The sequence below is a fragment of the Artibeus jamaicensis genome, unplaced genomic scaffold (genome assembly GCF_021234435.1).
Source record: "Artibeus jamaicensis isolate MK-2021 breed Jamaican fruit bat unplaced genomic scaffold, CSHL_Jam_final contig_548, whole genome shotgun sequence".
Lineage (NCBI taxonomy): Eukaryota > Metazoa > Chordata > Mammalia > Chiroptera > Phyllostomidae > Artibeus > Artibeus jamaicensis.
The window spans coordinates 18,355,926-18,368,734 of record NW_026521883.1 but is presented as its reverse complement, the minus strand read 5'-3'; positions in this window follow the sequence as shown (position 1 = coordinate 18,368,734).

The window sequence follows — 12,809 nt, the reverse complement described above, 5'->3', positions numbered from 1 at the left end:
TATTGTACCTTGTGGTTTCATAGGTTATTTATGCTTGTCTCCTTGTGCTCTACCTTATGCCACAGCCAATGCTACGCCCCATCTTACTCTACCCCTGACTTTAATTTTAACTGCAATCTGTTTAAGCTCATAGCAGAGGCTCAATATTTGCTGCATTTGAATAATCTTATGAAATGTGATCAAACCTGCTAAGCATGACTACCAAAATCTTTCAAAAGCACAGTGACTGCGTAAGAAGTCTCTTGGCAGGAATATTTCACAGAGTGCCTTGGTCCTGCCTCTTGGACAGCTGAAATGACCCTTCCTCTTCAGTGCGTATTGTCAATGCACTTCAGAATTTTCTCTACATTTCTGTACTTAATGGCAGTGTATCATACTACTAGGGCATTTGGCCCTCAGTACAAAGCCTTCTCAGATATAGGTCACTACCCCTTTGTGCAGCCCTCCTCACCCTAGTTAGATTCCTTTTCTCTTCTGCTACTTTCTTCACTGTGGTTACATAAAACACAACTCACTGATGCTGTCTCATCTCTTCATTCATTCTTTCCAGTTTAGACTCCACTGGACTCCCTTTGGCTCCAGGCTGCTTCCCTGGGGTTTCTTGCCCTCCTAAGGCCAGACGTTTGGCTACCAGTTGTCTCACAGTCTCTCTACCTACCATGTGCCCCATGGGAGACCGATTGTATTGTTATATCTTTCTCTTTCTCACCTTCTATATCACAAAAGAGTTATTTACTTGAACAGAAGGCTCATTCTCCCAGGAGGCAGACCAGAAATTCTTTCAGTGGTACTCCAGGTTTTCTCATTTTTCCTTTAGTAAAGCAGAAGAATCCTGAGGCTGGTTTTCCAAGACGTCACCCTCCGTATGAGTTTCACTGGCCCCAGTGGTTTCTGTTTTGATTGATTGCTTTTTTCCCCCTTCTGTTATTCCTTCACTGACAGAGTAGCAAGTAATGCTAATATTGTTATAGTTCCCAATAGCAGCACCCTGGTTTTTATGTTTAATGGCTTAATAACGGACTTCAATTTTTGATCACTAGTAGTACTTGTTTATTTCTGAATTCTATGTTCTGCTTCCATCCTTTAGGATTTATATCTGTTCTGAACTTCAGTTTAGAGATGTTGTTTGTTTTTATTATCAACCAACATGACAGCAATTCAATTAGTTTAGCTGATTCAAAACCAATTTTTATTGAGAGATAGATGGATGAAAGGATAGCTGGCTAGATACTTTTCCTTAAATCAGGGTTTCTTAGCCTTGGGACTATTGATATTTTGGGTTAGATGATTCTTTGTTGTGGAGGCTTTTCTGTTTATTGCAGGATATTTATTAGCATGCCTGGCCCCTCTTCCACCCCATATACCTCCAAGTTTTATTAATGAAAAATATCCTCAGATATCACCAAATGTTCCTGGAAAAAAATCACTCCCAGTTAAGAATCAGTGGTCTAATCCATTTTACTAAATAATAATGATAAAAAAATGTAGGTTAATATTTATTGAGTGAATACTGTAGGTCAGGTCCATAGGAAAGCACTTTCACATATGAACTTATTCTGTACTTAAAAGACATATAGATTAAGTTTGAGAAAAATAGGATTTAGATAAAGTCAAATAGATAGTAAATGGTAAAGTTGTTTTTCTTAATAATTAGCCAATTCCAAAGCTCATGACTTTTACAACTTTGTCATATATTTTGCATCTTGTCTTCTATGATGTAGCTGTATCTTCCTATGTGCACTGTTTTGTTTTTGTTTTTTTTTTTGATGATAAGGTTTTTAAGAAGTCTTTCTAGCTCATTAGTACTAAAACTAAGCATGGTGCTTAGCCTATAGTAGTTATCAAGGAATACTAGCTGAATGGAATGTCTTTAAGTTTCATCGGAGAATAAAATATTGTCATACTTTGCATATAGTATGTTCTTAGTAAATATTTGCTAAAATAATATATTACATAGTCTAGAAAAACTAGGTGACTTATCTTCTATTGGTTTTCTACATTACTCTGAGCTTTAACAGTAAGGAGTAGGGATATAAAGAAGGGTCAGTTTAAGATTACATCTGTATACCTTTTCATTAGTTGACTTTAATACAACCTTTCTAAACCTTTTTCTTTCATTCATTTTTTTTTCCTTTCAAATCTGGTCTTGGTCAACAATCATAACTAGAGTGATGTTGCATTATCTTTATGTGGCACTGTTTTCAGAGGAAGCAGAGCTTTATTACAAACACTATTCAATTTATCCCGAGTCTTCAGTGAGGAGAGTAGGGGATATTATTTTTTCCTTTTAGTAGACAGGGTTCATTGGGGAAATCAAATAACTGACACACCCAAATTTTATTAAATCAAGTTCTTGACTCCTAATTCATAGCATTACTGTTACTAAAGTTAACTTCTCTATTAAGAAATAATAGAACGCTTACTGTCTAACCCTTCACCTTGATTTAATCGAAGAACATGGACTGTTTTCTATAGACCATACATTTATGGAAATGAAGAAAAACACATTCATTTTGTGCTTACATTACCCCAACTACTCTGATAGTCACTTGACCTTTGTAAGCTCATTTTGGAATGGGCATTAGCTTTGCCATTTTAAAAAATGAGGCTGAGAGATGCTAAAAAAAAAACCTGCTTCAAATCTATAGCTAGAAAGTAGCAGAACCAGGTATTAAAAAGGGTTTTTGATTGTTGTATTTTTAATTAATTAAAAAAAAAAACTCTGCTGTAAATAGGGAGCAGTCAGGACAAATCAGCATTTATCTAAGGTTTCTTCAAGTCCCCACAGTTGCCCAGCAATTAGCCTTTCCACTTGAGCAGAAAACCTAAAAATGCTTGTATGTGTGAAAGGAGGGCGTAAGTCACATACGTTCTGGGTGAGTCTAGAAAAGTGAAACTCTTACCTTCTCCCCAAGAACACCGAGACTGTGGAATTCTACAGGTATGGAGGGTCGCCTCTATGTACTGTAGAGACCACTTTATTTCTGTATTAGATGAAGTGATCCCAGGATACTCCGTGTAGCACTTTGGGATTCTTACAGATGAAAGGTGCTGTATACATGTCAGATATTACTATATAGCACTTATGAAAAATGTTTCCACTTACTGTTGTCAACTCACTGCTGAACAGCTTAGCAATGATAGTTATTACTGGTAATAGCAGTCAGAATAGCAGTGTAAGTGGGCCTTTTTGCTACACTTTGCTCCATATTTTATTGTTTTTCACTCTATACTCCAGAGTGGCCTAGAACAGGAGAAAAAGATATTTGCTGTCAAAGCTCAAAAATATATAACTTATTTTATTGTGGTTAAAGTCAACAGCATGGTTAAGGAATTTTCATGAGTGCATCATAAACAACGACTATAAGACATTTTTTAAAATTGCTAAAATGTATCATTTTTGCTTTTAAAACATACTATTATTATAATTGGAAATGTGCATATTTTTATTGGTAGAAAATTAGGTATAATGTACTGTCTTTATGATTCCATCTAATTTTGAAATCTTTTAGAACCATCACCAGGCCCTGGGTTATTTGGCTTGGCTAATTTTGCTACTCACCTGTGTTCACTGGCTCCTCTCTGTTTGTCCAGCCTCTGTAAGAAGCCACTAGAAATATGCTTATCACCTTACGTTTGTGTCATTGAACTCTTCACAATCAGCTATTGTTCAGCTGAGCAAATAGTGCTACCTTGGGAAGCAAAACATCCCTGTTCTTTTTATTCCAGTTTGCTATGATCTAGATTTCCACTCTAGGGTTAGGAATACCTCAGTGTGATATAGAAATCAGAATTTCCTCTTTTTCTCTCTCTGAGATTTGACAATACTACTTTTCATATTCATATACACTGACTACAGCTTTTCAACTACAAACCATTGTCAGGTATGTTAGCGTATCTAATTCTCAAAATTTCTTGAATTAGACATGATTGGACTTTTCAGAGAAAGAAACTGAATTCAAAGAGGTTAAATGAAATACCTAAGAGTATACCACTGTTAAATCTAGTCAGAACAAGATTTCAAATTCAGGTCTCTTAATTTCAATTTCTAAGAGCTTTTCTTTATATGAAAGGCTGGGACACTTTCTATAAAGGGCTGGACGGAAATAGTTTCAGCTTTGTAGGTCATTGTATTTCTACTGTAACTACTCAACACTGCTCTTGGTGAGAGAAAGCAGACATAGATATTGTAATAATGTAAATAAAAGGCTGTGTTCTGATAAAACTTTATTTATAAGCCAGGCAGCATCTGGGCTGTAGTTTGCCAACCTTTGCTTTGTACTATGTTTCCCCTGCAATTCTACTGTATTTGAGATTTATTTATGGACTTTTTCAGGTAAAATTTTTACAAAAGCTTATCTAGAAAGATTAGAAAAGGACATGTTTCCTAATCTAGGATACCAGGCTGACAAAATTAACTAGCATGCTAATCAATTAGAGTAGAAATAGCACTGGATTTAACAGTCCAAAAGTCAAATTTGAAATTGTTCTGTATACAACCTCAGAGATATGTGGCCTTGAGCAAATTATTAACTTCTCTGAGACTTGGGCCGATATGACATGATTTTCAGTAGTCATTTTACAAGGTGTTTGTAAGGATCAAATATGGTGTAAGTGGCGGTGACTACATCAGGACCCGCTATAAAGTAAGCCCTTAATAAAGACTTGTCAAATTTCTGTTTTAAAAGTTTTGGCCAAGAAGTATGAGCATACCAGTCAGATAATTGCATGCATATTTGTTGAGCTTTTAGTTTATTAAACCCAAATAGAGTTTGGGGCTAACAGAAGACAGCTTTTTCTAGAATCCTGCGGTTATGGATATTACTATATTTCCACTACAATTAGTTTTCAGTTATTGATTTTAATCAGAGGTGTGGTGACCTTGGTGGTCGGTTTCTTCAACATCCCTTCTACTCTCAGATGATTAATTTTGGAGAAACCTGGTATCTTATTCATTTCTTTGGTGATTGCTTTAGGAACACTCATGTCGTCCAGTCCTAGACATTGAGATAAAAGAGGAATTAGGCTGTTTGGGGGCTTCTGCAAAAGGTTTTCTCCCTCCTTGGAAGGAGACATAGTAAGAGATTGTTCCTTTCCTTCCTCTGCACATCCTTCTTGCTAGAGGTTTTGTCTGGGGTTGACACAGTCAGCTTGTATCCCTGAGGGGGTCCCGTGAGGCAAAGCTGACACACGGCGGGTGAGAGAGCCAAAGGATGGGGAGAACTTGGACTTCGGATGACCCTGCTGAGACTCTGACACAACCAACCTGAAATCCTGTATTAGATGACAAGATTACTATGGTCTTGTTCAAGTCCATTTGATTGGAATGTTTGCTTTTATTTGAAGTTCTGATACTATAGCTTATCTGATATACTGTTTTTTATAATTTTATGTGACTTCATTTAAAGTCTAAGGATGAAAATGAGAAATGTTGTATTGCTATCTTAATTCTGCCACTCGGATCAACTGAATGATTGCCAAGAATCATTTTATTTTTCTGAGTTTTGGTTTTTCTATTTACATAATGAGGGTGTGAGATAAAATGCTTAAACTTCAAATGTATTTCCTCACTCTAATAATCTATAAACCCACATAATGCACAGGATGCTTCCTCTCTGGCAATACATTTTAGCCTAGACCTGTACTGTCCAATATGTTAGCCATTAGCCCCATGTGGCTAGTCCATATTGAGATGTGCTATAAATATATAGTTATAGAGTTTTGGAGACTTGCTATAAAAAAGTAATATAAAATAGCTTATTAATTATTTTATATTGCTTACATGTTGAAATATTTTGAATATATAGGTTTAAATAAAGCATACTATTAAAATTAATTTCACTCTTTTCTTTTTAATCTTTTAGTACTGAAATCTGTGGGAAAGGACAACAGGCTGGTATCTCAGTCTTGAGGAGAATTCATCTCACGTTGGGAAACCTTGGTCATTTCGCTTAAGGCCTTCACCTGCTGAGACCGCATTCATCCCCACTGCGTAAGGTAATCAGTTTTACTAAGCGTCTCCTAATTTAAATGTTAAGTATATCTAAAAGATACCTTTACAGCAACATTTAGACTGTTTGGCCAAATAACCATATCACCATCACCTAGCCATGATGACTTACAAAATTAACCATCACAATGTCCACAGTCTTTTTCTTGTACTTTAGAGTTCATTTGCCTTCAGTATCTAAAAAATCTTAATGTGATGCTCTGCTAATCAAGGATATTGGTTGTGTTATGATCTGCACTTTCTTATACCCCGCCTCCCTTATTTTCAGCAGTATTCATTATCTTAGGGGAAGGATGATAAGATACGTGAGAAGAAACAACTTTGAGTTTCAATGAGGATTTTACATTTGAAAATTCTTAGCTCAGGGTATAATGTTTATGTCATAAATGATAAGCCTGAGCAAATGAACAAGTCAGGTTGTCTCACTGCAGAAGAGGTAAAGATTACATGGGGAGGGCAAAGAGAAGAAGACAAATAACTGAGATGTAAGTGGATTTCTAAAAGGCAATCCTATGTTTCACCCACCATCTGTTTCCCAGTTAGGGGTGAGGTGCAGAATAGAAACCTGAGATAGAATTTAAAGTTCAAGAAGAGTGGAGAGCTCTATCTGGATTTTTGGGTGAGCTCAGGAGGACTGCAGGCCCCAGAGAATGTTCCAGCATGCAGCATGATACAGACATGGTGGAGATAGTTAAAATATTTTTGTTCGCCACAGAAGGTCTTGGAAGGACCTGAAAATGAGTCAGACCAGAAATGCTTACTGTTAGAAAAGTGAATGGAAATAGCTGAGATATGTATGGACAGATGACCAAAAACCAGAAGGGAGTGAGGTAAAAAACATTGTTTTTACCTCTGGGCACTGTGAATCTGGATATAATATTATGTGTCTACCCAGTGTGCACACATGATGACTGAATATTCATTCCCCAGACACTCACATCCGTTTACTACTAGGCTAATTTTACTAAAGTTAAAGGTGACATTTTACTTCCATTTGCCTAGGATATTCTTGATTATACTGGTTGCTTCATGCATAATTGTTAAACAACAGTCCTCCTTACTCTGCACCAAAAACTATGTGGTCAACTACTTAAGCCTTTTAAACTTAGATGCAACACAGGAAAAGAAGTGGGGAGCCTAAACTAGTGGAATTAAGTTTATGTTACCTGGAAAAAAATAAGGAGGAAAATATAATATACATTAAATTTATTTATTAAGAAAATAAGATTCAGTTTTTGGCATACATGAGACTGTATACTGAAATTCACCTTTCACACTTTCAAAGGCACCTGAACATCAGGAGTTTACATCTTGAAATCCATTACATTATGTACCTCCCATTACCTGAATACACATAAAATTTCAATACTTTATATATTTAATTCAGGGTCAAGTTCTTATAGTGCCTGTCTTCTAAAAGCAAATGTAATCTGCTCCAGTTTATTATAATAAGATGATAGAAAGCAAGGGATAGTTTATGAAGGGCTTCAAAGCCCAGCTAAGGGACTATATTCAAGGGAGTTGAAGGACTGATTTGTGTTTTAGAGAACTGACTTTGCCAACAGTGTGGACAATGAGCTGGAGGCTGAAAGACTAGTCAGGAGACTCCTGTGGCAATATGGAGGAAAGTGAGTCTGAACTGAGGAAGTAACAGAGGGGATGCCAAAAAGGCAGATTTGATAGCCATTTAGGAAATCAATAGAAGATATTCGGAGACCAACTATATACTGGGAGTAAGGAAAGAAGAATATGTGTAGAGGTAGGAGACAAGTTCAGTGTGGGAGACATTGGCTTCAGTATCCTGAGGGATGTTCAGAGGGAGATGGTGGGTTTACAGGTGAATGTTGGTGTGTAGAGTTTGACACGAAGATGTGCATAAGAGATGTGTGATTTGGAGGCAACAGCTTGTAAGAGTTGGAGAAAGTAGTAAGCATTTAAAAAAAGGGAAAAATACTGATTACTTTCTTCTAGTCTCTCAGTAGATGTAAATGTAAGTAAGCTTGGTGTAAAAGTCAGACTAGAAGCTATTATTCTAAAATAAATAAAATAATATAGTCATTTATAAACTTTTGCTTACAAATTTATGGAGAAAGAATTTTGTCTTAGACTAGTGTGTCTTCACTGGGGTCAAATTTTGTTCTCCACCCCCCATTTCTGGGGATTTTTGACAATGTCTGGAGAATTTTTAGTTGTCGTATCTGGAAGGGGGTATGGAGAAATCTTACTGGCATCTTTCTGGTTGTAGAGGCCAGGGATTCTACTAAATATCCTACATTTCACAGTTCAGCACCCTCCCCCAACTGTCCCAAATGTCAATAGTGCCGAGGTTGAGAAACCTCTGCCTGAAATAGCTGAGCTAACAATTTTGTTGAAAGAGCTGAAATCATCCTTAAATTGTTTTTCTGATCAAGAAACACCACAGAAAGATTCTGATGTAATGCATGAAAGAACCTTGATATTCTGGCTGGGAAGTCCATTTCAGTTAGCTTTTCTGTCTCAAAGGGCCACTTTTCTGGTGAAAAGCTTGTGTGTGCACAGAAGTGCACACAGCACATCGAGGGCTAGAGAAACTATAGCACCTTCACCCTACAACGCAGGCTAGCAGTTGGTGCAAAGATAAGTTCTGTAGCGTGGGAATAGACGGGAAAAGCGTCTAAAGACACATAAAAATTGGAGGGTTGAAAATGACCATTACATGTTGCTACTGCATTGTCAGATATGAGGACAGAAGGTGGAGAAGGTAGTCAGCAACGTAAAAAGATAGTGATTAAAAGAACAGGTTGCTGAGTCCAACTGTCGGGGCTTGCAAGAATCCTGGTCCTGATTCATTAGTTGGGTGATTTTAAGCAAATTATTTTTCCATGTGTAAAATGGGGATAAAAATAACTCCTGCTTCAAAGAGTTATGTTAGGGAGTATATCAAATATCACATACAGAGCTGGCGAAGTGGTGGGCACATGGTGATAAAGTGCTTTGGGAGCTCAGACACAGACTGTGCTTTCAACAGAGCAGAAGAAGACTGAGATCCAGTGCATGCTTCCAAAGTGACCCTCCATCTAGGGGCTTCCAGATCATTGATGCAAAGGTGCTTATAGCATTAATGCTGGGATTATGATGATACCTGCTTTTTCTTTTTTTAATGAAATCAGTAATTTGCTGGTCAATATTTGTTAAAAGAGGTGACATTCTTGCTGCTGATTCCACTAGTTTCTCCCATAATGAATGGGAGTAAATAAAGTAGATTTATGCTTTTCTAATTGTAGTCCTCATACTCTTAATGAAAAAGTGGGAATTACAGATAAGACAGGCAGTTATAAGATTTAATGATTCCAAAGAATCTTAATGCAGAGTCTGCATGCACACAAAATACATCGTTATATTTAAATTCTTTTTTTTTCTGCTCATCAGTTGCGTGGTCATTGGTAGGTTATTTAGCCTTTCTGTATTTCTATATCTTTTGTCTATAAAATATGGATAGAAACTATCTTATAAAATGGCTATGGAGATTAAATAATAAACTCTGTGTAAAGTATAGGCACAAGAAAACCAGAAAATGTTTAGTACATGTTAGCTGTTTAATTTAAAATATTTAACAACCATAAATGTAGATGCATGCAAAATTTAAGTGTCTTTTTAAAGATCAACTATAAGATGCCAGGGAAATCTCACATTTACAGAGTGCTATTTTAAGGCCACTTTGTATACTATTTTGCTTTTCTTCTATGAACACTTCGGTAAATTTTTGAGAAGCGTAGACAAAGTGGTATCCAAGTCTAGTGATTCTTACTGGACAGCTATTCAGGCCTAGACTTTAAAAATTATTGTTGTTCTATTGCCGTTGTCCCAGTTTTTCCCCCCTTGCCCTCCTCTGCCAGCCCACCCCCTGCTCCCACAGTCAATCCCCACACCATTGTCCATTTCCATGGGTCATTCATACATGTTCTTTGATCCCTTCTCCTTCATACAATATTTTTGACCAATACTCTTAGATGTTATCCAAAAAAACCCTGTGGATAGCTACATACGTGATATCATTTTCAGCTGGTCAGTGGCATTATCTCACCCTCATTAAGCACACATTACACTCATTAATCACATTGCAAAGGGGGGGGCATTAACAACAGAGGCCACATGTGCAGATGAGGCAAATGCCTAGCCTGGAAGCCACACCTGCTGGGTTACTCTGCTCATTGGGTTATACCACCCGTGGTACGACAGCATCAAATGGGTGACATTGCTGTGGAGTTCAGAGGAACCGTATGACCCAGGTAATTTTTTGAGCTATGATCTTAGATAACCAGAGAGATGCAAAGACAGGACTGCAGACAGGCCAAACCAAGGCAGGACATTCAAAGATTCTGGTAACTCCTTTTGTAAATAAATTTAATATACTAACACTTGTCTGTAAAGTGGGAATTTACTCACTATTTCAGGTTAATTGAAGTTCTCAGTTTCAGTGATTCTTTGGCTCTCTCTCTGTCTCTCCATTCTCTGTATATTACATGCAGATTTTCTCTCTATATTTATTCTATGGACATAGGAGATTAGGATTAGCTTTCCTTTTTCCCATTTCCCACCCCCCTCACAATTCTCTCATTGTCCTGTCACTTATTTTTTTTTTTGGTAGAGTAATAATTGCTTTGCAATAATTATTTTTGTATTACAGTTGAACCATATAATACATCGTGATTATATTTCTTCTTCCTTTTCATTTGTTTAGTTTTCTGTCATACATAATACCTATCACTATCTAATTACCAAGCCCAGCAATAGCACTCTGAAATCATTCTCAGTACGGTCAGACTTATAAGGTAATCTACCAATTTCATTGTTATCCTGGAGACCTCCCTCCTGCAATTCTCTACTTTTTGCTACAACTGGCTCAGTTACTCTTGAGGGCTGTATACAGCAGTAGACATGCAATCTATCTTCACCATCCTCTGGGGAATTTTTCTACTTTCCTATGTTGTATGTGCTGCTCTTCCTTGTTTTACTCCATCTTAAAATTGGATCATACCCTCCAGTAGTTTTATGTGAAAGAGTAAAAAAATATAGATTGGCTAAGTATAGAATTACAGAGTGGAAATGGATTTCATTAGGATATTTAAGGAATTGCTCCATTTTCTTCTATCATCTTTAATTGCCATTGAGAAGTCAAATGCCATTCTAATTCCCTATTATTTACACTGGGAAAAAAATCACTTCCCTTTTCTAAAGTTTTTAAGATCATTTCTTTGTCTCTAGTATTCTGAACTTTCACTAGAATGCTCTTTGATGTAGGTCTTTTTCATAAATTTTGTTGAGCACACCATAAGTCCTTGGAATTTGTTTTCATCACTTCGGGAAAGTTTGCTTGATTTTATTTTACACAATTTATTCCCTCTGTTTTCTCTTCCTGGAACTCTCATTATTATTATTATGAATCCTCAAACAAGGGCATTTTTTCCATTACTGAGATAGAGAGAATGGGGACTGAACCTAAAACCCAGGCATGTGCCCTAACCAGGAATCAAACCCACAGACTTTTGGTCTGTGGGATGATATTCCAACCAACCGAGTCACACTGGTCAGAACTCATAATATTATTTTTAGTATTGAATTTTCTCTAATTAATTTTTAAAAACTTTCTTATTGTTTCTCCTATTTTCTACTTTCTTGGAGATATCCTTAATTATATCTTCCAGACTTTATTTATTGCTAAATTCTTAATAAAGAATTTATTCTTTATTCTTAATAAAGAAATTACTAGCCTTTGAGTGTGTGTATATAAATTTAGTTCACTGCTATATTCTCAATGGCTAGAACAGTGCCTGCCATGTAGTAGAAACTGAAAAAAAAATTTAATAGATCGAGTAGTTGAATGCTATCACGTGTTTTTAACTTTGTGAATGTTCCTCTTTGTAGCTTCCTATTTTTGTTTCCCAAACATAATTTCTGCTCTTGTCTTTATGATCATATTAACTAAAGATGATTTGGGATTTTCTCATAAGACCCTATATTGCCTTTTTTTTCTGTGTCCTACTTGTTTATTTTGGTCTCTTTCTTCCATATGGAAAGCTCTCTTCATATATCTGGTGATCTTTAGCTTTCCAACTAGCGAGGCATAAAATACTTTGTGGTCTTGGGCAGGGTCAAGTGCCGGGCTGCTCTGTGGGCTGTGTGACTGTGACCTTCATTGGAGGAGTTTGATTGCTCAGCATCTGTAGATCACTTTTGCTCAGGGTGATTTTTTTAATTTTAATTGTGGCACAATATAAATAATGTAAAATTTATTGTCTTAACAATTTTTAAGTGTACAGCTCACTAGTGTTAGGTGCATTCTCAGTGTTGTGCAGTAGATCTCCAGAACCCTTTCCTCCTGCAAAACTGAAAGTTTACCCATTAACTGGCAACTCCTCATTCCTCCTTTCCCTTCCCCTCACCAACTTTATGGTAAGCACCGTTTTACTTTTTGTCTCTATGAATTCGAGTACCCTAGGTTCCTCATGTAAGTAGAGTTATGTAGTATTTGTCATACTGTAAGTGGCTTATTTTATTTAGCCACTTACATACTTATTTTATTTAGCATAATGTCTTCTAGGTTCATCCATGTTGTAGCATGTGTCAGAATCTTCTTTCTTTTTAAGGCGAAAAATATTTCACTGTATGGCTATACCATATTTTGTTTACCCATTCACCTGTTGATGGGCACTTGGGTTCCTCCCTCCTTTTGGTTATTGTGAATAATGCTACAATGAACATGAATGTACAAGTAGCTTTTTGAGAGTCTGCATTTAAATATTCTTTTGGAAATGAACCC